Source organism: Zonotrichia albicollis, chromosome 35 (genome assembly GCF_047830755.1).
Source record: "Zonotrichia albicollis isolate bZonAlb1 chromosome 35, bZonAlb1.hap1, whole genome shotgun sequence".
NCBI classification, from domain to species: Eukaryota; Metazoa; Chordata; class Aves; order Passeriformes; family Passerellidae; genus Zonotrichia; species Zonotrichia albicollis.
This window is the reverse complement of record NC_133853.1, coordinates 1,693,816-1,721,438: the sequence shown is the minus strand read 5'-3', so window position 1 is coordinate 1,721,438 and position 27,623 is coordinate 1,693,816. Positions and strand designations below refer to the sequence as shown.

The window sequence follows — 27,623 nt, the reverse complement described above, 5'->3', positions numbered from 1 at the left end:
TTCTTTCTACAATGGCTTGACCTGTGGGGGAGTAGGGGATGCCAGTTTTGTGCTCTACTCCCCATTGTTGCAGGAAGCTCCCGAATTCCTTGGATTTATAAGCAGGCCCATTATCAGTTTTCAGCTCCTTGGGGATGCCCATGAAAGAAAAGGCCTGTAAGAGGTGCTTAATAGCATCAGTAGATGATTCTCCTGTGTGGGCAGAAGCATAGACTGCTCCAGAAAAGGTATCTACACTAACATGAACATATTTCTGCCGTCCAAAAGACTGTATGTGTGTTACATCTGTTTGCCACAGTTCACAACTGTTCAGTCCCCTTGGGTTTGCTCCCGTACTCACTGTAGGGAATGCATGTTGTTGGCAATTTGGGCACGTGGCCACAATCGCTTTGGCCTGTTCTCAAGAGATGTTAAACTGACGAACCAGGCCAGGTGCATTTTGGTGGAAAAGCTGGTGGCTGATTTTTGCCTATTCAAAAACATTTGGGAGAGTGGCCATCACTGCAGGTGCAGCAAGAGCATCTGCCCTTCTGTTGCCTTCAGTGATAAACCCTGGCAAGTCAGTGTGTGACCTGACATGCATCACATAAAATGGTTGCTCTCGGTGAGTGACTAACTTTACCAGTTTTGAGAGCAATTCAAAAAGTGCAATGTTAGATACATCTTGCAGTATTGCTTGATCTGCCCTGGATACTACTCCTGCCACGTATGCAGAGTCTGTAATCAGATTAAATGGTTCTGAGAACCTTTCAAAAGCCCTAACAACCGCAGCCAATTCAGCAACCTGAGGTGAGACTTCCACCTCAGCAACGTCTGTCTCCAACTGCTGCGTTTGAGAATCTTTCCAAGTCATAACAGACTTGAGGGACCTCCCAGACGCATCTGTATAGACAGTCAGAGCCCTTTTTAAAGGTCTCCTACTTAGAGCACTTCTCAATTTTAAAGTAAATTAAACATCTTGTTCAAACAATTTGTGAGCGGGCCGCGCTACTGAAATTTGTCCTGAGTAGGAATCCAGAGCAAACTGCAACACTCCATTTTCTTGAAACAATTGTTCCAGTATTTTCATAGTGTTTTGACCCGATTTTAACTCAACTGGAATGTGAATGCACTTAAAATCACATCCTGCTAACTCCCTGATCTGGGTCATTGCTTTTCGGATCAGTTCTGCTAACAGCTCCTGAGGCTTTGTCAGTCTCTTGGACCTTTTGTGACTGAGGAAAACCCATTCTATGATCAAGAGAGGGTCCCTCTGGTCCGGTCCTTTTTAGGTGTGTTCTTTGCCTTAGGTGTTTGTTTTTCCTCCCACTGGAAAATAATTCCATGGAGGTGTGGCAACTTACCTAGAATGATAAATTTGAATGGCAGGTCAGGCCGGCATCGGTGGGCCTGTCTTGTGGACATTGCAATCTGAACCTTTTCTAGAGCTTTCCGTGCCTCTGGGGTAATAGACCTAGGAGCCCCTGGGTCCTCTCCCCCTTTCAATAACTTGAAGAGAGGGGCAAGGTCTTCGTTAGTCAGACCGAGCCACGGTCTTACCCATTTCAAAGACCCACACAACTTGTGGACATCCGCAAGGGTCTTGATCCTTGGATTGATTTCTAGTTTTTGAGGAACAATGGTCCTATTTCCAATTTCTAGGCCCAAATACTTCCAAGGTGGCATCTTTTGAATTTTCTGTTCCTGGAGCTCGAACCCTGCAACAATCAATGCATCGATCGTTAGGTCAAGCACATGTGTGAGTAAATCATCATTTGGGGCACACACAAGGATATCATCCATATAATGATAGATGATGGCCTTCTCTGCGGCTGCACGTACTGGTGAAAGCAGGGAAGAGACATACCACTGGCAGATAGCTGGCGATACCTTCAGGCCCTGAGGAAGAACGGTCCAATGGTACCTTTTCATAGGGGATTCCATGTTGGTGGAAGGGATGGAGAATGCAAAACGCGGTGCATCGTCATGGTGCAAGGGGATTTGGAAAAAACAATCTTCAATATCAATAACAGCTAATTTCCAATCTTGGGGAAGCATTGTTGGGGATGGCATACCAGGCTGGGGAGAACCCATATCTTCAATTACATTATTAATTTGTCGGAGGTAATGAAGAAGTCGCCATCTCTTTTTGTCAGCTTTTTGGATGACAAACACTGGAGAGTTCCATGGGGACATGGTCTCCACAATGTGGCCCTTTTTTAATTGCTCTTCCACTAGTTCCTCAAGCACCTTTATTTTTTGTTTACTGAGCGGCCACTGTTTCACGTCAACTGGTTTGTCTGTTTTCCACTTTAGTTTTTGGATGGGGTGCTGTTGTTCAATGACTGCTGCACAAGGATGCTGTGGAGAGTCTGGAATATCAATTGTGACACCCCACTGGGCCATTAAATCTCTCCCTAACAAAGGTTCCGAATAATCTAACACAAACGGACAGATATTTGCCAATTGTCCGTTTGGTCCCTCAATTTGAACAATGCTTTTAGATTGTCTTGCCAATTGCAGACCTCCTACACCTCGAAGGTGACCAGCAACATTTTGTAAAGGCCAGTGTGCTGGCCAGTCTTGTACTGGAATCACTATGCAGTCTGCACCTGTGTCTACAAGCATCTCAATGCGTTTGGACTCTCCACCCCCACTGAGGTTACACCATAATTTAGGTTTGTCTTTGCCAATAACTTGGACCCGGCTGACTGTGGGCCCTTGTTTTTCAGTACTTTCAGGTAAAGATGGCACAGGGATAGCTTGTGCAACAATCTGTCCCTTGGGAAGAAACAGGGGTGGGTGGAAACAGTGCAGGCCAAGAACGAATTGCTCAGGATCTGATGTTGTCATTCCTGGAGCAATCTTGATCTCTTGTGGTGTGTGTTTGGTGTCCCCAATGATGATGTACTTACAACGAATTTGGTTCCAAGTACCCTTCTGTTCAGGATTTACAGACACAAAATGCCAGTCAGTGTCCTTCAGCTGGAGTGACTCTGTCAGCTGCAACCTGTAAGGCTCATTGACAGAAGACGTGGTTAACATAGGATCACCTAAATCATAGCAAAGGTTATTTTGTTTCACTTTTAACAGTGGACCAGCAGACTTGGTCTTTGAAGCACCTGCTTCACTTACACAAATATTAATATTATCGCGCGCTTGATTTGTTTTGCTACCCTTATTCCCTTGGCCTGCTCTTTTTGTGCCTGCATGCCTGGCAGGGGGGCGCTCCCTTTTCAGTTTTTTTGTTGTTGTTGACCCCCAGGGAGGGCTTGTAGTTCTCCTCCCCTGCCATTTCTAAATTCAACAAATTCCCTTTTCAGGGGGCACTGGTTACTCCAGTGCCCAAGGTTGTTACAAAGCAGGCATGGTTTTGTGGGCTCAACCATTTCTGGTCTCCGCTGCTGCCCAGGGTCCTGCTGTGCTGAGGGAAAAGGTGCAGGGCTGGCAACAGCGACACACTGAGGTGGTCTTGGCAGCAGCCTTGGTCTGGTGTCTTCAGCCACAGTCATCAGAGGCACTTTCCTGTTACAGACTAGAAGCATGTCTTTTAGTGTAGGGGGAGGTTCTATAGGAAGGCTCAGGATTGCTGTTTGACACTGTTCATTTGCATTTGTAAACGCTATTTCCTCTAAAATCACTTCCCTAGCATTCACCTTTTTAACTTGTATTTCAATGGCTCTAGTTAACCTTTCTACAAATTTCAAAAAGGGCTCTGATGGTAGCTGTTTAATTTTACTATAGGGCTCCAAAGGCCCCTCAGGTTGGAGGGAAAAGAATGCTTTTTCAGCTGCATCTTTTACTTTCTTGAGTGTTTCTGCAGGAATTGCAGTAGCTTGGATAGAGGGTGAAGACCATTGACCCTCACCACAGAGGTGCTCAATGGTGATAGGGTTACCACTGTTGTCTTTCGCTGTGTTTGGATCAGCAAGCAAGCCTGGGAGAGCATCTTTTAGCAGTTGTTTCCATGCTAATTCCCCCAATTTGAATTCCGTGGAGGTCATGAGGCAGGAAAAAAGCTGTTTTAAATCATGTGGGATTACCACAGTCCTACTCAGTTCAGAATTTAAAAGGCCACGGAAATATGGACTGTGTGGAGCATATTCTTTATGAGATTTACAGATGTCTTTAATCAATTGTCGTCCAAAAGAACTCCAATTAGCAGTTGGGGCTGCTCCAGCTTGAGCTGCAGGCTGAAATGTAACAGGAGCCAGTGACAACATGGCACCATGCATTGGGTCTGCCGTCCCCTGCTCTGTATCCCTGGAATCAGAAGCATTGGGATCACAGCTACAGGTCTGGGGACAGGCAGTGGGTGTGTCCCCACCGTGGGAACCCAGGGAGGGGGCGGGGACAGGGAGCCAGCAAGGGGTGGGGCAACTGTGGGAACAGGGGGGTGGCAGGGGGAGGGGGAACTGTGGGAACAGGGGGCGGGGTCAAGGGGCAGGCAGGGGGCGGGGATGCCTGGTGACATCAGGTCAGCAGACGCCCCCTGGGAGGAGTAGAGGGGCGGAGCCGAGGGTCCTGCAGGAAAGGGAAGGGGAGGGGGGAAGGTGTCACGAGGAACAGGAGGAGAGGGGGATGGGGTTGGAATTTTGGAATGCTTAAGAGGATTTTGGGAAGAAGAAGACAAGGTTGTGGAAGATGCCACGTGGCATCCACCATCTTGTGAACCCCTTAGGGACTGGGGGCCATTTTGGGCATCACTGCTCTCTGGAAAGCTGACACGTGCTCTGGGTTTTAGAGGAGGGCACACAGGGGGTTGGGAAAGTTTCCACGCAGCCTGGCCAGGGCCTTGTGGACAGGACAACTCAGGCATTTTTGCAAACTCTGGGAGCCGACTTCCCAATGAGTATGCTCTCTTTAAAATACCAAGTTTTGGGGAAAGAGGTTTAGGGGTTTTAGAGCTAGGAGAGGGAGAAAAAGGGAGAGCAGAGGTACATGGCTTTACATTTGGCTTTTTCTCCATTTCCCTTTGTTTGAGCAAGGCTGTTCGGATTTGTAAACTCCAGAACACAAATTTAGCTGAGGGTGCATTGCCTGTTTGTCTTAAGGTTATCAATTCATTCCCAACTTTATCCCAGAATTGAATATTGTGGATTTCTTCAGGGGAAATGTTTGGGAAGTGAAGAAAAAGCCATTTTATAAACTGTTTCAATTTTCCTTTTGAGAACTTCATATTACCACTGGCTAAAATGCTAACAACATTATAATACACCCTTTTTTGTACAATGCTGAGTTTCGAACCCATGTTAGATGTAAAAAGCAAAGTACTTATATCCCGCCTGACCAAAAACAAAGCCAAAATCAGCTACCGATTTCTAAAACAAATCACAGATTAGGAAGGCGATAACGATCAGACAAAAGCTTCACAATGCAGCTGTATAAACTGCTTTTAAAATTCCCGGGCAGCAGCGGCAGGGAGATGAGGCACGCCCTGCCGAGCCCAGGCAGACACAAAGCCTCCCCCGTGGTGGAGTGCAGCCCCCCCCGTGGAGCTGAGAGAGAGTGCAGCCTCCTCCACACCACGTGGCGAGCTGAAACCAGGGCCCCCCGCGCTGCGTGTGCAAAGAGCACCCCCCTTGCCCGCAACGAGAGAGATTCCCCCCGTCCACGTGGCAAGCCGAAACCGGGGTCCCCCGCGCAGAGAGAGAGAGAGAGAGAGAGAGAGCAAAGGCCCCCTACCCCGTGCCATGTGGCAAGCCGAAACCGGGCTCCCCCGTGCCACGTGTGCAGAGAACACCCCCTCCCCCCCCGCACAAAGAGAGAAAGATCCCCCGGCCACGTGGCAGGCCCCCCTCCCCCGCACAGAGAGAGAGAGAGCCTGCTGCACTGCGGAGCCGAGGGGAAGGGCAGAGAGCACTCCCGCACCGCCGGCGCGGATTCCAAACCAGCTAAACATGCGGCAGAAAGCTAAAAGCCTGGAACACAATGAATTCCCATCTGTGGGTCTGCGCAGCCAAAAATGCAAAGGCAAAAAGGAACAGAACTCACGGTAGAGTCTGTTTTTGAGCTTCTGCTCCACTGAGAGCAGAGATACTCACCCGAAATGGAAGCTGAAGCAGGCTGGGTCCAGGCAGGAAGGTCTCTTCACCGGAAAAGCACCTCTCTCTGGGTGCAAGAGAGGCTATCCTCCTCTCCCTCTGGAAAGTCTGCTCACCACAGGGGAGCTGGGCTTTCCAGAGGCGCCGAACACTCCATGAAACTTTTTCTGGGAATATTCCCAAAGTCTCTGGCTGGGAGCCTTGAAGCCAGGCTCCTTTCATCTGGGTGCACGGCTGCCAGAAGCTCTCCCGAGGTAGCAAAAGTCCGTCTAGGCTGCAGAATCGCTGGACCACCCAGGGACGCCAAATATTGGAATAGGAATCCCAATATTACCAGTCAGATTGTGCCTGGGCCGGTCTAAACCCACTGCTGAGCCAAAGGCGGCTTCTGTGGTGCTTCACCCCAGAGACACCTTTAGCTTGCCGGTGGTTTCAGCTGGGCAGTAAACAAGTCCAGGCTTGTTAGAGACTCCGTTTACCTTAGGAAGAGGCTTCAGGCGAAGGTGAAGAGAAAAAGGAGGGATTCTGCCAGAGGATTATATGCAGTGGTTTATTCCATGGTTACAGAGGTCTGAATCTTGGGAAGACCTCCAACAGAATCCCGAGCACATGGCTGGACTCACCTTTTAAGCTCAGGGGGTGGGGAGTGGAGGGGACAGGTGAGCCACCAACCAGGTGTGGGGGGGCGGGGTCTCAAGGGGCGAGGGACACCTAAGCAGGCCAATGACCTCTGGGCCTGAGGGGCATCCTTTGAATTCGACCAACCACACGACGTCTTTGCTGGAATGTTAAGCCTGATTGACAGGACTCACTCAGCATGGGGGCAAGGGGGAAGGGAGAGGCATGTAGGCACACCTGGGAAGGGACCCGGGACCCGGAAGTCTAAAACAGGACATTGCAACACACTACAACAGTCCCTGCGGATCCTGGGAGAGGTTCTTTGAAGCAATGATGAATCCGCCAGGCCCAGCACAATGCAAAATCCCAGAGAGCACTGGCCTATCCATCAGCTAACCCCAGCTGACGTGACTGACACAGGGAGCCCTGAATGTCATGGTCCCTGTTCGGACACCAAAAGTCACAATCAAGGTGTCTGTGACAAACCTCTCTGGTTCCCTGACTTCAGGGCGAGGGTGGTGAAAATGAAAAGGGGCAGGATCAATGGAGTTGTTTAAAATGAACTTTAATAACAGAATGAAAAAGAATAAACATGGAGAAGTCCAGCACAGTACAAAGGGCAGGTTCCTAAAAACTGAGACAAAGAGGCTTATGGGGGAACTCTCAAACTCACCCTAAGTTAAACAAATGATTCCGAGGGTTTGAAACTCAGGCCAAATTCTTTTGGTATGAAATCTGGCTGACTCTAAGTTACAGATGGGCTAACTCCCACACCGCTGCTTTGCACTGGCCTCTTGGGACCATGCGGCCCAACGAAGCCACAACAATGTCCTTGGTTCCAAGAGGCTCCACAGTGTCACATTGGTCCCTTGGATCCATGGTGCTCTGCAGTGTCACAATGGCCCCTTCCCTCCATGAGGCTCCACAGTGTCACAAGGGTCTCCATGATTCCATGGGGCCTTGCAATGCCACAATGCTCTCCATGGATCCACGGTGCCCTGCAGGATCACAACACCCCTTTGGCTCCATGAGGCCCTGAAATGCAGCAATGGCCTCGTGGTTCCACAAAGTCCTGCTGCTTCACACTGGCCCCTTGAGACATGCAGCACAACAGATCCACAAAGATGTCCTTGGTTCCACAAGTTCCTACAGTGTAACAGGCTCCACAGCGGCCTGCAGTGTTACCATGGCCCATTGGTTCTACAGTGCTCCGCAGTGTCACAATGGTCTCCACAGGAAGGAAACAATTGAGTCCCAGTGATGCAGGGGCAGATGAGAGGCAGTCACCAGAGGCCATGTCTAGCCAGACTTGACTGTATGGGCAGATTTTGTGCGGGAGTAACCCTTGGATATAGAGAATTTTAGATGCAGAATCCCAATTTTGGCCATAGGTGCCTAGACAAGAATGACAGTTCTTTCCCATAGGAATAAAAGCACAGAGCCCCAGTGCTTCATGGTCAGATGGGAAGTGTCAAACTCAGTGGGACCTGTCAGACAGACCTGTCCAAACCAGGCAGACCTGTTCCGTGTGCCATTGACTTCATGGGTCCTAACATTGTCACAATGGTCTCCTTGAATCCATGAGGTCTTGCAATGTCACAATGGCTTCTTGGTTTCATGAGCCCCAACACAGTCACAAGAGTCCATTAGGCCCACATAGCCCCGTTGTGAAACAATGGCTCCTTGTTTCTATTTTAAATCAATCACAATCAAAACACAGTTTGATGATTGATCCTTGCTTCCATAGGGCCCCTGAGTTGCACAATGGTCTCCTTGAGTCCATGATTCCTGGATTCCACAGTCTCACCCTAGTTTCCTTGGATCTCCTTTGTCACAACTGACCCATGGTTCCATGAGGTTCCGTAGTGTCACCGTGGTCACTGTCAGAGACTGGATGAGATTGATGTCCCGAGACACCTTAGGATGCTCAGAATGCCGGTGTGGGGCCAGGGCCGGGTCAGGCCTTGGTTTGTGGTGGGACATGGCCCCACCCCCAGCCCTGGCCTGGCAGAGCTGTCAATCACACAGCAGGGACTGTGCTAACCCCACTCTAATTGGCTGAGCTGTCAATCAATCACACACTAGCAGCTAGTGCTACCCTGGCTCTGATTGGACAAGCAACTGGCAGTCCCACCCCAGGGGTGGGCCCATGAAGGCCCAAGGGGTTAAAAGGCAGAGCACAAGGCCAGCCCATGATCTGGGCGTGATCTGGATTCTGCCTTTTCCTGGGGTTACTCTGTTAGTGATGCTTGAACCCCAGTAGCTGATGCCTATGTGCTTGTCTTTCTATGGATCTTCTGTCTTTCTGTTGTTCTCTAGTTCTTCTTCTAAACCTACTTACCTGAAACATTTTTGGGTAACTTCATATGTTAAAGGTAAAATGACTTTAGGTTAAATGTGTGGGAATCTAGGGCACAGGGAATATTTCTCTGTCTGCTCTGAGGGGTCCTGATCCCCAGAGAAACAATGCTTTTCAACTTCACCCACGGAGAGGACTTCCAAGACTTTGAGATAGATTAGAATTTACCGAAGTGTGAAATAGGTAATGGAGAGTACTGTACTATGTTCCTTGGGTGAGAAATTTACGTTTTGGGGTTTTTAGTATGCTGTAGATAGGAAGAAAGATGCAGGAATTTTGATTTAGTCCCTCTCTTCTTCATCTGCTCCATTTTCTGCACTGTTGGTGGCACAGGGTGATTGGTCACAGAAAGCAAACTGCAGAGGTCATGTGAACAGTCAAGGGGTGAGTTATGTGTAGATAAGTAGAAATAATATACGTTTTAAGAGTTAATTGGATGACACAACTTTAAAAGACCTGGAAACCATACATTTTACAGCCATTTTGAGGTGTTTTTCCCAGCATGCTGAGCCTCATGTGGACAGCAATGCAAACTTTAGATAAGATAACAATAAACAAGAAGCTGAAGATAGAAACATCCCATGCATATCCTTTTACCTGGCACAGAACTGCTACAGGAGGGTTTCCCCCATCCAGGGAGCCCCCAGAAAGGCCCAACATAAAACAAACATCAATAACTGGTGCCCTGACAATGTTTGAAATAAGTTGTTTTTTTCCCTAAAGTTGTTTACTGAAGGGTGTTGTCTTAATTAGCCACTCACGTGAAATGTGTTGATTAAATGACCAATGAGGTCCACCTGAAGCAAACCAAGATATAAAAGCAGATGAATGTATAAATGGGTAGGTTTTAGTCCTTAGCATTCTGATGTGAGTCTGTGTCATGTCTGACTCAGTGGTGACATTTGGGGAGCTGTGGGGGCTGCTGGGGATCCTTTCTGCACTTCATCACCCAACAGGAGCTTCGCTAATATTAGACTTTGCCTGAAGCTCCCAATGTGCCCATGACAGGAACCCCTGGGAGTGTCTAGGACATCCCGGCTCTTTGGCAGCCTGGGGACTCCTGGGATGTCACCATGGAGCCCCCGTGAGTGCCTGTGACAGATCGGTGCCTTTGCAGCCCACGGTCCCCTGGGATGTCACCATGAAATGGCTGTGACTGCCTCTGACCACAGGGCTCTTTACCATCCCCAGAAAGCCCTGGGAGGTCTCCATGGAGCCCCTGTCTGTGCCTGTGACATTCCAGCTCTGGAACAGCCTGGAGACTCCTGGAAAGTCCCCATGGAACCTCTCTGAGGGCCTGTGACAAATCTGATCTTTAGCAGGCAACCATTGCCAGGACCCCTGTTGCTATGGTCAGTTTCCATGGCAACCATCACCAGCCCCCTGTTGCTATGGTCAGTCCCTTGGCAGCTCCATGGAGACCCCATGCCAGGGGTGGTTGCCTTGGACACCAGCTCAGGCCTGCAGCCACAGCCCATTGCCATGGCAACCATTGACAGCCCCTTCCCCAGGCTCATGGGATCCCAGAACCACAGAATTGGCTGAGCTGGGAGGGACCCATCAGGATCCTCCAGTCCAACTGCTGGCCCTGCACAGGACACCCCAACAATGCCAGCCTGGGCCTGGCAGCGCTGTCCAAACGCTGCTGCAGCTCAGAGAGCCCTGGAGCTGGGACCCTTCCCTGGGGAGCCTGGGCAGGGCCCCAGCAGCCTCTGGGCAAAAACCTTTTCCTGACATCCAACTAGAGCCTGCCCCAACTCAGCTGCAGCCGTTCCCTCTACTCCTGTCCCTGGGCACCAGAGGGAAGAGGTTCCCACAGCCCCAGCCAGGAACCTGCTCCCAAGGCTGTTGCCATGGCCACCTGGGCTGGGACCAGCTGGGATGCTCGGTTTCCACGGGCCAGGGTTCAGGAATGGGATTCCCCAATTTCCTGCTCTCACTAAAACCGCGCTGCCCTCGTGGCCCTCCTGCCTTCCAGGGAAAGCGCAAAAGACAACGATCCTGGGCTGGGATAAGAATAATTTATTCGGAACAGGAACGAGATAAGGAACAAATGGAAAACAAACAATATTGACAACAGAAGGGATAAATAAAACTGTTTACAGGGAAAACTACAACACAGCTCACTGGGTCTGCCTGGCCACAAGTTCCCCTTCCTGGAAAGGACACCCTTCTCCTCAGGGAGGGAGAGAGAGAGATTCTCTTTCCTGCCCCTGGCAATGACGTGAGGTAGGAGTGAAAGGAATGACAGTGCCATGGCCAGACCCTCATGTTTTTCAATTGCCACATCATGTTACTGGGAGGGGCAGGACAACGGACTGGTGTCTTCCCCACATAGATCACAGGGAAAATGGATCACTGGGGCTCTTCCCAAAGTGGATCCCCCAATGATGGATGAAGTTGGGGCAGTGCACAAAAATCCTCCTGCACTTGGGGCACTGGCGGGCCTTCCCTTACCGGTGCCTCCGTTGGTGTCTGGTCAAGGCAGCACTCTGGGTGAAGCTCTTCCCACACTGGGGACACTCGTAGGGCCTCTCCCCAGTGTGGATGCATTGGTGGGTGATGAGGTGGGACTTGCGCTTGAAGCCCTTCCCGCAATCAGGGCAGCGGAAGGGCCTCTCCTCGGTGTGCATCTGCTGGTGCTGGAGGAGATTGGAGCTTCTATGAAACCTCTTCTGACACTGGGGACACTCATAGGGCCTCTCTTCTGTGGATGCGTTGGTGCCTGATGAGGTGGGAGCTGCAGCTGAAGCCCTTCCCACACTCCCCACACTCATAAGCCCATTCCTTGGTGTGGATCATCTGGTGCTGGATCAGGGTGCTGCTCTGCCTGAAGCTCCTCCCACACTCCAAGCAATTGTAGTGCTTCTCCCCATCATGAAGCTGCTTCTGGACCACCAGCTCTGAGTGCTGGCAGAAGCTCTGTCCACTTTCCTGGCTCAGGGTGGGTCTTTCCTCCTTAGAGCACCCTGGGCTGGGTTTGCAGCCCCTCTTCCTGTGGAATCTCTGGGGATTTTCCTTCCCATTGGAATTCTGCATTGTGGAGTCACTCAAAATGGCCCTTTCCATGAGTTTCTGCCATGGAGATTTTTCCTCCATGGTCTCCATTCTCAGCTCCTTCCCTGGGGGAGGAAGAACAAGGAGAGAATGGGATTTGCCTCCGTGCCACCCAAAAGGGGAAGGAGATCCCCCCCAGTGCATCCCCAGCAGGACAGCGTTGGCACCAGGGTTGTCCTGCAGCCAGGGGCCATGTTGGGCTGGGAGATGGAGCAGGAAAGAGGGGGAAAGGGGCACTGACTTCCTCCTCACCTGCCTGGGTATCCCAGGGCTCCTTCCTGTACCTCTTAGCCTCCTCCTCCTCCATCCAATCAAGGTTTGGGAATGGGAAATCGTGGTTTGAGAAGAAGATAAGCGGTGAGTACATTGTCTTTTGTACTGGTTTGAAGGGAAACCTGGGGGAGAGTCTAAGTCAGAATTACAATTTAATAAGAAAATTAAGATGAAGGCAATGATACAGAAGCACTGCCTTAAACTGACAGAGTCAGGATATAGCCTGACACCCTGTTGGTCAGGGTGGTGGCAGCAGTCCCATTAAATGGTGGCTGCAGTCCTTTTGGAGTGATGAAGGTGATTCTGTCCAAGCAGTGATGCTGTAGAAGGGTCTGGTCTTCCTCTGAAGGTCCAGTGGTGGTTATGGAGCTCTTGTCCTCCTCTGGGAATCCAGTAGGCAAGCTGTGCCTGGTGTTGCCAGCCTCAGCTTATATCCAGGCAGGAATGCTTGGTTCCTCCCCCTGGGCAGAGAATCAATGGGATGATGGAATTTTATCATTCCTGCAGTGACACTCAATGGCCCATTCACAGAAGATATCTCCCCTGAAGGGCGTTATCAGGGCTGAGTCATGGAAGAGATAAAGAACCCTGCCCCACCTGTTCATAGCAGTTTTTGAAGATGGGGATTGAAAACATGCATTTGGTTACATCTTACATTGCAACCTGAAACAGTGGGGTAATCCCTGCTCAGGGGGTGAACACCAGCCCCCTTACCCAAACTGGCTCAGCTGTAAAACCCCCACCCTGGGAAGGCCACACACACAGGGGACAATGTCACACTTGCCCTGCCCCAGGGGAGGTCTCTGTCACTCCCTTGATATCCACCCTTTTTTCTTTCTTTCTATCTCTCTCTACCTCACATTTACTGTTCAATAAAATCCACGGTAGATTTGGTCTCATTATTACCTTAATTGGGGCATCTCTCTAACAATTATCTTACCCAGATTGCGACATTATTTTGGCACAGTGAGTTCAGGTCACTGTTGTCTGACCCCAAGTGCCTTTGACAACAGCATGGTTCCCTCCACTGAGGAGGTTGTGGGTCTCTCTGGAGGAACTCTTGGAAACTTGGACACAGCTTCCTCTGAGCACCTTATGGGAGAACTGATGAGGAAAATGGCTGTTGTGGGTGGCCAGTGTAAAGAAAATATTTTGTTGTTCTTCCTTGAAAAATTTGTTAAAATCACTGGAGGAAAGGGAGCAAATGATACCAGCAAGACTGACAAGGTTTATTCACCCAACAGTGAGGAAGAGAAGGATGTTAAAAGTCCCACAAGAAGCCCAGCTCAAGTAGCTAAATTCCCGAATAACTCCTGAATTCCCAGGCTTGGGTTCTGTGCCTCAGATTCCCACCCATTTAATGTAAAATCCTTTAACCATTAACATGTGAAGTTACCCAAAAACGTTCCAGGTATGTAGGATTAGAGGGAGAAGGACTAGAGAACAACAGAAAGACAGAAGATCCATAGAAAGAGACGCCCATAGGTACCAACTCTTGGGTTCCAGTATCCCCAACAGAGGAACCCCAGGAGAAGGCAGGATCCAGACCCTGGGCTTGGCTTGTGCTCTGGCTTTTAACCACCTGGGCCTTCATGGACACGGCCCTGGTGTGGGACTGCCAGCTGCGTGTCCAATATGAGCCAGGGTAGCACCAGCTGCCTAAGTGTGATTGATTGATTGATTGATTGATTGATTGATTAACAGCTCAGCCAATCAGAGCTGGGTTAACACCATCCTCTGCTGTGTGATTGACAGCTCTGCTAGGCCAGGGCTGGGGGTGGGGCACTGTCCCACCACAAACCAAGGCCTCACCCAGCCCTGGCCCCACACGGGCATTCCGAGCATCCCAAGGTTTCTCAGTACATCGATCTCATCCAGTCTCTGACAGCAACCACGGTGACACTATGGAACCTCATGGGACCATGGGTCAGTTGTGACAATGGAGATCCAAGGAAATGATGGTGAGACAATGGAATCCAGGAATCAGGGAGACCATTGTGCAACTCAGGGGCCCTGTGGATTCAAGGGTCAGTGACAGAACTGTGGTGTCCATATAAACAAGGAGCACTTGTGACACAATGGGGCAGCATAGAGCCAAGGGACTCCTATGACTCTGTTGGGACTCATGAAACCAAGAAGCCATTGTGACATTGCCAGACCTCATGGAATCAAGGAGACCATTGTAACATATTGGGGTTCCATGAAATCAAGGGAACATGGAACAGGTCTGCCTGGTTTGGCCTCCTGGGAACAGGTCCCACTGAGTTTGACATGCCAAGGGCCATTTCCCATCTGACCAGGAAGCAGTGGGGCTCTGTGCTTTTATTCCTATGGGAAAGAACTGTCGTTCTTGTCTAGGCACCCATGGTCAAAATTGGGATTCTGCATCTAAAATTCTCTATATCCAAGGGTTACTCCCGCACAAAATCTGCCCATACAGTCAAGTCTGGCTAGACATGGCCTCTGGTGGCTGCCTCTCATCTGCCCCTGCACCACTGGGGCTCACTTGTTTCCTTCCTACGGAGATCATTGTGACACTGCAGGGCATTGTGGAACCAATGGGCCATGGTAACACTGCAGGCCCTTGTGGAGCCTGTTCCACTGTAGGAACTTGTGGAACCAAGGGGACCATTGTGACCCTGCAGGGTACCATGGATCCAAGGGGCCACTGTGATACTGTGGGTCCTTGTGGAACCAAGGACATCCTTGTGGGTCTGTTGGGCCGCATGTCTCAAGGGGCCAATGTGAAGCAGCAGGGCTTTGTGGAACCAAGAGGCCTTTGCTGCATTTCAGGGCCTCGTGGAGCCAAAGAGGCGTTGTGATCCTGCAGGGCACCATGGAGAGCATTGTGGCATTGCAAGGCCCCATGGAATCATAGAGACCATTGTGACACTGTGGGGGCCCCACGGAACCAAAGGAACATTGTGGCCCTGCAGGGCCTGGTGGAAGGAAGGGGCCATTGTGAAACTATCAAAACTTGTGGAACCCAGGGGATCATTGTTGCACTACTGGGCCCCAATGGAATCAAGGGGCCATGGTGACACAGAGGGGCTTCATGGAACTCAAAGACCATTATGACACTGTGGGGCCTTGTGGAACCCTGGAGACCATTAAGATCCTTAAGGACTTGTGTAACCAAGGGGCTATTATGACACCTGAGGGCATCATGGAAGCAAGCAGCCATTGTGACACTGCAGGGCCCCGTGGAAGAAAGGAAACAGTAAATAGATGTGGCTGCCTTGGCCTCCCAGGGGTCACCTGAACATTCTGGCTGACCTTGGAATGTGGAAGGCCACTCCCATCTGCTCCTGAAACACTGGGGCTCTGGGCTTTCTTTTGTATGGAAAAGAACACTGTCTTTTCCAGGTATCTATGGCCAACAATTTGGATTCCACCTCCAAATTTCTGTGTATCCAAGGATTGCTGCCAGACAAAAGCTGCCAGGACAGACAGGTCTGGCTGGTCTTTGACTCCTGAGTGCCAGAACTCATCTGTTTTCCAAACACTGGAAAGGGCTCTGTCCTTTGCTTTTTATGGAAGGAAAACCTTCCTCTTCTCCAGGCACAAATGCTTTAAATTAGGACTCCACATTCATAATTCCAAATATCCAAGGGTTGCTTCAAGCAAAGCTGCCAGGACAGACAGATCAGGCTTGCCTTGGCCTCTGGTGGTTGCCGTTCATCAGCTCCTGAAACATGGGGGCTCCATGGTTTCCTTCTTATGGAGACCAATGTGACATTTGGGAGCCTTGTAAAATGAAGGGGCCATTGTGACACTGCAGAGCACCGTGGATCCAAGGGACCACTGTGACACTGTGGGGCCTCATGGAACCAAGGACATCATTGTGGCTCTGATGGACTGCATAGTCCCAAGGGGCCAGTGCAAATCACTGGCGTAGGAGATAGCCTGGCTGTAACTCGGAGTCAGCCAGATTTTATCCCAAAAGAATTTGGCATGAGTTTCAAGTCCTAGGAATCATTTGTTTAACATAGGGTGAGCTTGAGAGTTCCCCTATAAACCTAAAGTGTTGTTATTCTAAGTTGTCCAAGTTCTAATCCCCTCTTGGTTTATCGGTTACTTATTTCTTCTGTATGGAAATTGTTGTAGTTTTCTAGCCCTGAGTGTCTATTGCTTCCCCTTTGTCTCAGGTCTTAGGATACTGCCCCTCGTACTGTTCTCAACTTCTCCGTGTTTATTGTTTTTCACCGTGTTAATAAACTTCCTTTTAAACAACTCCATTGATCCTGCTCCTTTTCATTGTCGCCACCCACCCCTGAAGTCAAGGAACCAGAGAGGTTTGTCACAGCCACCCTCATTGTGACATTTGGCGCTTGAACAAGGACCATGACATTCAGGGCTCCCTGTATCAGTCACATCAGCTGGGGTTAGCTGATAGTGCATCATGCCCTGGAGACTCAAGATGGAAGGAGCCCGAATGTGGCTCAGGAGCCGCACCATCCTCCCTCCATCTTGCCTTCTCCACTTCCTGCTACCACAAACTTCTCTTCCGCCCTGAACGAACCTCCAGAGTCCACCCCTGCAACTGTGGGTCATGCCCCCACTGTCAATCAATCCACCTTCACCCTGGGCCATGCCTCCAGTTAAGGAAGGAGACTAGCAAATAGCCTTAAAACTCCTTGTTGCCCTCATATGAAGTTAGTGGGAAGAATCCCAGGTATCAGCCATTGGTTTACGAGGAAATCAAGAATCTGTGGTAGGGCAGCTAAAGACCATAGGAAGGACTTACCTTGTTATAATAGCCTCATGAGGGCCATGTTTAAAGATCATGTCTAAACTCCCTATGACCTAAAATATATTATGGCCATGATGTTTCCACCTAAAGGATATACCATGCAGGAAGGGGGATGGAAGTGTTTACTAAATCAATTATTAGCAGACTATGCTAATAATGAGGTAAAGGCAGAGTTGACACTCAGCCATCTAGCTGGAGAAGGAAAAACCCAGTCTACCAGATGACTAAGCAGCAGATATCTCCAGAAAAGTATTGGATGATACCAAAGAGATGGCTTTGCAAGATTTAATCCAGGTATCGGATGGCAGCACCCCCAATTTGGACTACCTATGGTGGCTGCAGCTAAAGCTTTAGGACAATTAGACCATCTTGGGTGCTTGTTAAGTAAGCAAACCAATGCTGCCTCCCTTGCATTGAGTGGCCTGCTCTCAGACATAGAGACCATCAGACATGCCACCTTGCAGAACAGCGAAAGAGGTTTTACTCTGGACGCGTGGGCAAGGCTGTGTAGACTCTGAGGGCATGTGTTGGATGCACCTCTCCAGCCACAGCAAGTCAACCCACAAGAGCATTCACGTACTGAAGGAAGGGTTCAAGAAGCTTCAAATGGAAAACAAAGACTGGTTCAATAAACTCTTCCAATCCAAAGGACTAAACGGTTGGATGATATCTAGCTAAAACAGGACTATTCATTCTCTTAGTGGTTGCTGTTGTATTGCTAATTGTCCCATGCTTGTTTGGATGCTTTTAGAAAGTCTTACAAAATTCTTTCAGCTCCATCTTTGTTGTAAAACAGAAAGTTGGAAGATACACAGCACAGGATCCTCACGGTCTCCTTGGAAGAGAGAACTGGAGGTGAGGATGGCACAAAAATCTCTAAGAGACTCAGTGTGGGAAGGAAAATTCCTAAAAGTACCTAAAAGTATTCTTAAGTTCATAAAATACCTTTAAACCTTGAGTATCTCAAGGCATTACTGAGCTCCACTGAGTATCAGTACAAAGCTCTCAAGGGACACATTAAAGCAGATAATGGGGGCCAGGATTACACAAACCACTCACAGAGTCTGTATCAAAAGGAAAACACCAAGTACCTTAAAATAACTGAAGTACCTTGAAGCATTAATGAGCCACATTGAGTGTTGTTACTGACAAAGCCTCTCCAGGGATTAATTACAGCAGATAATTGGAGGCCATGATTGCACAAACCTCTCAGAGACTCCAAGGCAAAAGCCAAACCCAAAGTCCTTTGAAAAACCTGCAGTCCCTGCAGGAAGCATTAAAGACCCCCAGGGCCATTGCTGAGCAAGGCTTCCCAGGGACTCCTTCCAGCAGATCCTTGAGGCCACTGGGATGTGGGGTAGGGGGGATGCTGAGGGCAGGACAAGGGGCTGACAGTGCCCAGCCTGGCTGGGGCTGTGCCAGGAGGCCCCATGGCCTCAGGACAAGGTGTCTCCTCCCAGCCCTTGGTGGCACAGACCCTGCTGTACCCCAGGGCACCAAGACTTGGCTTCTTTTTGTCCCCACCTCTCATCACTGCCTCCAGTTCTCTGCTCTGCCTCCGGGGACACTTTCTCAGTCGTGTCCCTCAGTGGAACCCATTAAAAGTCAAATAAACTTTGGAGTTGGATTCTCACTTGGAGTTCTGGAGAGATTTCTTCAGCTCCCTCTCAGGGACTGATGTTCAGGGCCTGAACACAAAGCCCCAGAGGCTCATTAAAGTCCTTGTGCTGTGTCTGTGCTGCTGAGCTGGGCTGGGCTTCTGGCACAGATGCAGCTCCTGGTAAGCAAGAAGAGCTTCAAAAGCACATTTCTCTTGATGAGCAGCTTTTCTCTCAGCCCAGCAGGGCTGGGAAGGTGCTGAGAAGTGCCTGGGGCAGAATCACTGCCAGCCCTTGGCACAAGAACCTCTGGCTGCAGGACAATGCAGCTGCAGCTCCTGGAGCCATCTCCTAAAGCTGGAACATCCCAATGCCTACAGACCCTGTGAGTACATTCTCTGATTGTCTCTTGTGCAGAGCAGCCAGGGGTGCCCAGAGCTGTCCTGCATAGCAGGGTCCTGCAGCCCAGGGCGCTGTGCTGGGGCAGGGACTCTGCTGCCTGCGAGGGACAGCTCTCAGCCAGCCCTGGCAGCTGCTCCCAGTGCTGGGGGACAAGATCTAGGTGGGAGGAGAGAGCTGGTCAGGCTTGGAAGTGTTCTCCTTGTGTGGGGAGGATGCTGCATTGTTCAGGACTGCTCCCAGCATGACATTTACCTGCAGAAAATTTCAAAGTAGATTATAGAGGGAGCACAGCAAGGCAAGAACTGCATTAAAGGGAAAATCCTGCTTTTTTAATCTACTGCTCTGGGTTGCTGTCCTGGTTTAGGACAAATTAGGGGGAAATCTCCAAAAGGGAGCCCCCCCAAAACAGAACAAACCTCCAACCACCCCTCCCCCAACACCGGGTTCGGGAAGAAATTCCTCGGAGGAGCAAAGTGGAAAACAAAACCTATTTATTTACAAGTAACAAAAAGAACACTCCCCAACACAAGAAAAGAAAAGGGACCAGACTGTGTTGTGAGGGCGCCGAGCTTCTGTCGCAGGCTTCGGGTGTCCTGGAGCTCTCAGGCCAGATCCGGAGCCGGTCCAGTATCTTCAGGGGAGGGTAAGAAAAAGAGAACAAAAGAAAAGGGAAAAAAGGAAAAAAAAAAACCAGCGCAAAAAAAAAAAAAAAAGCAGAAAGCAAGCAAGCAAGCAAGCAAGCAAGCGGCTAGCCAAGCCAAGCAGCAAAAGCCCCAAAGCAAAAGTGCCTGGGCACACCCCACCCCCCCCCTTCCCCATCCGGCCACAGCAAGACGGCCGGGGGGGGGGGGGGGGCGGGGGAAGGCACAGCTGCCAGACACAACACACGATATTGGGATAAAGGCTGAAGGCTGTCACCCCACGACACTCCACCCCTTATCCCATATCGTGAACATACAATAAAAAACTTTCATTTCACTTACTCACACCTTTGACACTTACGCATTTCTCTCATCTTACTTGCTCAGACCTTTGACACTTACAGTTTCCTTCTGTCTCACATTCAACAAACAATGACATTCATATATGAGTCTCATCCCACAATCAGGTCTCCCTGAGGTACACACCGTGTTGTTCCATCTTTCTGCATTATCCACCATGTATTACCTGGTCCTTGAGCAAAGACAATCCCACGGATGGGTTTGTCTGTACTCGAGGCAGGGTTGATCCATACTGTCTTTCCCAACAAACCTCTGACATGGGCCACTGGGGCTTTATCCCCATCTACTATATTAAGGAGCTCAGACTGAGCAGGACCCGCTCGGTTGGTGGAACCTCGAGTGTTAACTAACCAGGTAGCCTTTGCCAGATGTTGCTCCCAGTTTCTTAAAGACCCCCCACCCAATGCTTTTAAGGTGTTTTTTAACAATCCATTGTACCTTTCCACCTTCCCTGCAGCTGGTGCATGATAGGGGATATGGTATACCCACTCGATGCCATGTTCCCTAGCCCAAGTATTAATAAGATTGTTTTTAAAATGAGTTCCATTATCCGACTCAATTCTCTCGGGAGTACCGTGCCTCCAAAGGACCTGCTTCTCAAGGCCCAAGATAGTGTTACGGGCTGTAGCATGAGACACAGGATAGGTTTCCAACCATCCTGTGGTGGCTTCTACCATGGTTAGTACATAGCGCTTGCCCTGGCGGGTTTGAGGCAGTGTGATGTAATCAATCTGCCAGGCCTCCCCGTATTTGTACTTAGACCACCGCCCCCCATACCAGAGGGGCTTCAGTCGCTTGGCCTGCTTAATGGCAGCGCACGTCTCACAGTCACGAATAACCTGAGAGATACTGTCCATGGTTAGATCCACCCCTCGGTCTCGTGCCCACTTATAGGTGGCATCTCTACCCTGGTGGCCTGAGGCATCGTGGGCCCATCGTGCTAAGAATAACTCTCCCTTATGCTCCCAGTCGAGATCTATCTTCAACTCCCCTATCTTTGCAGCCTGATGTACTTGCTGGTTGTTTTGCTGCTCTTCATTAGCTCTACTTCTGGGGACATGGGCATCTACATGGCGAACCTTCACAGGTAACTTCTCTAACCGAGTAGCGATATCCTTCCACTCTTCCGCAGCCCAAATTGGTTTTCCTCTGCGCTGCCAGTTGGCCTCCTTCCATCTCTTCAGCCATCCCCATAGAGCGTTGGCTGCCATCCAAGAATCGGTATACAAATAGAGCCTTGGCCACTTCTCTCTCTCTGCAATACCTAGGGCCAGTTGAATAGCTTTGATTTCAGCAAATTGACTGGATTCACCCTCTCCTTCAGTAGCCTCTGCAACCCGTCGAGTGGGACTCCATACAGCTGCTTTCCACCTCCGTTTCATCCCTATGACACGACAAGAACCATCAGTGAATAGGGCGTAACGTGTTTCTTCTACTGGCAACTGATTGTATGGCGGAGCTTCCTCAACCCGGGTCACTGGCTCTGGCTCCTCATCTGCGACACTAAAGCTTTCACCTTCGGGCCAATTTGTAATTATTTCTAGAATCCCAGGGCGATTTAACTTCCCAATTCGAGCGCGCTGCGTAATGAGGGCAATCCACTTACTCCAAGTAGCACTGGTGGCATGGTGGGTAGAGGGAACCTTTCCTCTGAACATCCATCCCAGCACCGGTAGTCGGGGTGCCAGAAGGAGTTGGGCCTCTGTACCAATCACCTCCGAGGAGGCTTGGACTCCTTCATAGGTGGCCAAGATTTCCTTTTCTGTTGGAGTATAGTTATCTTCAGACCCCCTGTAGCTCCTACTCCAAAATCCTAATGGTCGGCCTCGGGTCTCGCCAGGTAGCTTTTGCCAAAGGCTCCAGGACAGACCATGGCTCCCGGCTGCAGAGTAGAGCACGTTCTTCACATCTGGTCCTGTCCTGACTGGACCAAGGGCTACAGCATGAGCGATCTCCTGCTTGATCTGGACGAAAGCTTGCTGCTGCTCAGGGCCCCAATGGAAGTCGTTCTTCTTGCGGGTAACCAAATAAAGGGGTCTCACAATCTGACTATACTCAGGGATGTGCATCCTCCAGAAACCTATAGCACCTAAGAAAGCTTGTGTCTCCTTCTTATCAGTTGGTGGGGACATAGCAGTGATTTTGTTAATAACATCCGCAGGAATCTGACGCCGTCCATCTTGCCACTTCACCCCCAAGAACTGAATTTCTCGGGCAGGTCCCTTGACTTTGCTCTTCTTAATGGCAAATCCGGCGTCCAGGAGAATATGAATTATCTTCTCTCCTTTTTCGAACACTTCTATTGCCGTGTTCCCCCAAACAATGATATCATCAATATATTGTAAATGTTCTGGAGCCTCACCCTCTTCTAGTGCAGCCTGGATCAGTCCATGAGAGATGGTAGGACTGTGTTTCCACCCCTGGGGCAATCGGTTCCAGGTATACTGCACTCCCCTCCATGTAAAAGCAAACTGAGGCCTGCATTCTGCTGCCAGAGGGATGGAGAAAAACGCGTTAGCTATATCAATGGTCGCGTACCACTTTGCTGCCCTGGACTCCAGCTCGTACTGCAGTTCCAGTATGTCCGGTACAGCCGCACTCAGTGGTGGAGTCACTTCATTCAAGGCACGATAGTCTACAGTCAATCTCCATTCTCCGTCAGATTTTCGCACGGGCCAGATAGGGCTGTTAAAGGGTGAGTGGGTTTTACTGACCACCCCTTGGCTCTCCAGCTCTCGGATCATCTTGTGGATCGGGATCACGGCATCTCGATTCGTCCGGTACTGCCTGCGGTGCGCTGTTGAGGTGGCAATTGGCACTCGCTGCTCCTCTACCTTCAAGAGTCCTACTGCAGATGGGTTCTCTGATAGTCCAGACAAGGTATTCAATTGTTTAATACCCTCTATCTCCACTGCAGCTATTCCAAAAGCCCACCTGAATCCCTTAGGATCTTTGTAGTAGCCATTCCGGAGGAAGTCTATCCCCAAAATACACGGAGCCTCTGGACCAGTCACAATCGGATGTTCCTGCCACTCCTTCCCAGTCAAGCTCACCTCAGCTTCCAACAAAGTCAACTGTTGTGATCCCCCCGTCACTCCAGCAATGGAAACAGGTTCTGTCCCCACGTGTTCCGATGGCATTAAGGTACATTGTGATCCAGTATCAACCAATGCTTCATAGTCTTGTGGCTCTGATGTGCCAGGCCATCTGATCCACACCTTCCAAAAAACCCGGTTCTCCCGTGTCTCTTCCTGGCTGGAGGCAGGGCCCCTCTAAGCCAGATTGTCCTTCTTTCCTTGGGCATATGCCTTGGAAGTTCCTTCAAGGGGATTGGACATGTCATCGTCATCGTCATACTTAACATCTCGGCTACGAGCGACCGGAGCTGCTATCTTTTTGGTTATACTTTCTCTTTTCTTCAAATCACGCACCCGTTGTGCCAAAACAGCGGTGGGTTTTCCATCCCATCTCCTCATGTCTTCTCCAGACTCACGCAGGAAAAACCATAACTCAGCCCGTGGGATGTACCTTCTCTCCCCATCAAAGGAGCGCCGGCGTTGGACACCAGGGCTTCCAATTTGTACAGCTGAGATTTTAATAAGGTCCTCCTTAATCTCTTCCCGGAGTTTCTTATGATTCTCCTCTATTTTTTCTTCTAGTTTCTGCAGTCGGGTTTCCACTGCTGCAATTCTGGCATGAGTTGGGCCATGCACAGCATCTGCGTACGCTCGAAGCTTCTTTGCCATATCGAGCACAGTCTCATATGTATCATCCCGCTTCATTATTGCTAGGGCAGAAGCGTATTCAGGTGGCCCAAGTCGCACAAGTTTCCTCCACATTATCGGAGTGCATGGTACCAGGTCCGGATTCCTAGTTGTTGTGTCATCTGAGAAAATGATCTCTGCGACCGCCATCTCTCTCAGGCGTTGGATCCCCTGTTCTATGGTCTTCCACCGTGTCTGCTGCATATAGAGATCATCCGTACACAGGTACCGTTCTGCTACGCTTCTTAGGACCCGTTCCCAGAGGCTGTGAGGGTTAGCCCCCCTCATCACACCTTGATCGATGGCAGGATCATGTGACAGGGATCCCAAATGCCTCACTTCAGTACCATCCAAAATCGTAACCTCCCCTGCAGCATCCCAAAGGCGGACTAACCAACTAATTATAGATTCGTCAGGTTGTCGACTGTAATCCTTTCTTAGGCCTCTGAGGTCCTTCAGAGAAAAGGAGTCAATATTGGCTCCAGATTCTGTGCCCCTTGATGTGGCCTCTGATTTTGGTGAGGGTCCTTCTTCTGCATCATCGTCATCATCCTCCACCTTCCGATCGGTCTTGCCTTTACACTTTCCACCTCTTGTATTAGCTGCAACAGCCATGGTTTGGGGCCTATTGTCTGATTCAGCTGCTAGCCTGGAGCCTGGGATGTTAGCTGCAGCCTGGGTCACTGGGATAGTAACTAACTTATCTCCCTGTTCCCTTTCTGCTATCTGCTGCTCCACAGTATCTAGCAGAGTACGGTAAACAAACGCCAAGGCCCAGCTCACTGCAGTAATCCTTTCTTCCTTAGTATTACCATGGCACTTCTCCCTCAAATACTTTGCCACCTCGACTGGATTCTGAATTTGATCAGATTGAAAGTCCCAGTCTATAGGATCAGAAAATTCCTTTAAAGTCTGGCCCATATCCTCCCATTTCCCACTCCAGTCAAGATTTTTCCTGCTTTGTTTTACTCCTGAATCAGGAGTCTCTCTAACCCCTCTAGAAATCTCAGCTTTCATTTTATATACACTCCAGACAGTATAGACAAGGCTTAATAAATTAAATGCCAGAAAGATGGTTTCTTTCAAACTCAGGGGAAAGTCAGTATTTTCTAATAGAGATGTCAACAATTTGTAGGAGAAGAAGGAAGACAAAGGCTGAAAAGCCCCTTCCTCTTCTTCTCCCCAAACAAACTGAGTACACAGCCATGACAACAATCCATACATTCCTGAAATAAAGTCCAGCATTGTTATCCGACACATCATCACACATAAGGCCAGCACAATGATTATTCTGGTTAGTGCCCCCTGCTTACAAAAGCTACTTATTAGGGACAACATCAGAGCTATTTTGGGGTAAGGAAATAACCCTAGGGACCACAAAGGTATTAAAACTTCAAAAGCCCCTAGGGACCAGAAAAACCGGCAAGCCTCCACTCCAAATGACATTATGAATCACCAATATGCCCACAAAACAACCAAAACCAAAATATTATTGTTATAGGTTTTTTTTCCACTCTTTTTGGCCTCCCATTTTCCCGGCCAACGCACCAAAAAGTATACTGTCCTGGTTTAGGACAAATTAGGGGGAAATCTCCAAAAGGGAGCCCCCCCAAAACAGAACAAACCTCCAACCACCCCTCCCCCAACACCGGGTTCGGGAAGGAATTCCTCGGAGGAGCAAAGTGGAAAACAAAACCTATTTATTTACAAGTAACAAAAAGAACACTCCCCAACACAAGAAAAGAAAAGGGACCAGACTGTGTTGTGAGGGCGCCAAGCTTCTGTCGCAGGCTTCGGGTGTCCTGGAGCTCTCAGGCCAGATCCGGAGCCGGTCCAGTATCTTCAGGGGAGGGTAAGAAAAAGAGAACAAAAGAAAAGGGAAAAAAGGAAAAAAAAAAACCAGCGCAAAAAAAAAAAAAAAGCAGAAAGCAAGCAAGCAAGCAAGCAAGCAAGCAAGCAAGCGGCTAGCCAAGCCAAGCAGCAAAAGCCCCAAAGCAAAAGTGCCTGGGCACACCCCACCCCCCGCCTTCCCCATCCGGCCACAGCAAGACGGCCGGGGGGGGGGGGGGGCGGGGGAAGGCACAGCTGCCAGACACAACACACGATATTGGGATAAAGGCTGAAGGCTGTCACCCCACGACAGTTGCCTGGATGGGAAATTGCACATAGATATTGATCTCTCAGTTCAAGTTGAGAATTTAAAAAAATAGTCTCACAGATCTGAAAAAATGAGGCTGTTAAAGCAATCAGCAGAGGGCCCCTTAGAGGTGGCATCACTGTCACTTTTCCAGGCTCCTCAAGGTTGCTCTGATGTTGCCATCAGAGCTTGCAGAGCCAGAGCTGCCCCTGGGCAGTGCCAGAGCTGGGAGGGCTCTGCAGGGCACAGCTGAGCCCCCAGGGCTGGGCTGGGCTCTGGCAGCACTGGCAGGGCCCAGCCCTGGGCACAGGGAAGCAGCTGCTGGCTGGGACAGCTCCAGGCAGCAGAGCCCCGGGCAGGCAGTGGGGGGAAAGTGCTCCCAAGCTGTGCTGGGATATTTAACGTCCCATCCAAACCCGACTATTCCATGATTACTTTCCTTACAGATCCCCATGCCCACACATTGCAAATGTCCAACAGCAGCTCCATCAGCCACTTCCTCCTGCTGGCACTGGCAGACACGCGGCAGCTGCAGCTCCTGCACTTCTGCCTCTTGCTGGGCATCTCCCTGGCTGCCCTCCTGGCCAACGGCCTCATCATCAGCGCCGTAGCCTGCGCCCACCACCTGCACACGCCCATGTTCTTCTTCCTGCTCAACCTGGCCCTCACTGACCTGGGCTCCATCTGCACCACTGTCCCCAAAGCCATGCACAATTCCCTCTGGGACACCATGAACATCTCCTACACAGGATGTGCTGCTCAGCTCTTTTTTTTTTGTTTTCTGTGCTACTACAGAGTATTTTCTCCTGACCATCATGTGCTATGACCGCTACGTGTCCATCTGCAAACCCCTCCACTATGGGACCCTCCTGGGCAGCAGAGCTTGTGCCCACATGGCAGCAGCTTCCTGGGCCAGCGCCTTTCTCAATGCTCTGCTGCACACAGCCAACACATTTTCCCTGCCCCTGTGCCATGGCAATGCCCTGGGCCAGTTCTTCTGTGAAATCCCGCAGATCCTCAAGCTCTCCTCTGCCAAATCCCACCTCAGGGAACTGGGGCTTCTTGTTCTAAGTGTCTGTTTGGTATTTGTTTGTTTTACATTCATTGTTTTCTCCTATGTGCAGATCTTCAGGGCAGTGCTGAGGATCCCCTCTGAGCAGGGACGGCACAAAGCAAAGCCTTTTCCACCTGCCTCCCTCACCTGGCTGTGCTCTCCCTGTTCATCAGCAGTGTAGCAGTTGCATACCTGAAGCCCTCCTCCCTGTCCTCCCCATCCCTGGATCTGGCCCTGTCAGTTCTGTACTCAGTGGTGCCTCCAGCTCTTAACCCCCTCATCTACAGCCTGAGGAACCAGGAGCTCAAGGCTGCAGTGTGGAGACTGATGACTGGATGCTTTCAGAAACATTAAACTGACGACCAATTTCTGCCAATCACTTCTAAAGAAATCATCTTTGATATTTCTTATTGGCTTCAGTGTGGAAGTTTGTTTTGTTTGCTTTAGTTTTTTTCTATTATCCACAAAGACATGTCATCCTTTCTGCCATTTCCCATTTTGTTTCTTTCCAACTTTATTTGTGGCCACAGACTGTGTCAATGAGGGGCTGCGCTCTTGGTGGCTTTAAATGAACTAAAGGATCT

The 27,623-nt window shown here is 49.9% G+C and overlaps 1 pseudogene; it reads left to right on the top strand.

Moving 5' to 3' along the window:
* LOC141726447 (olfactory receptor 14L1-like) overlaps positions 1 to 27,393 on the top strand; it is a 58,936-nt pseudogene extending 31,543 nt beyond the window's left edge.
* The last annotated feature ends 230 nt before the right edge of the window (positions 27,394 to 27,623 follow it).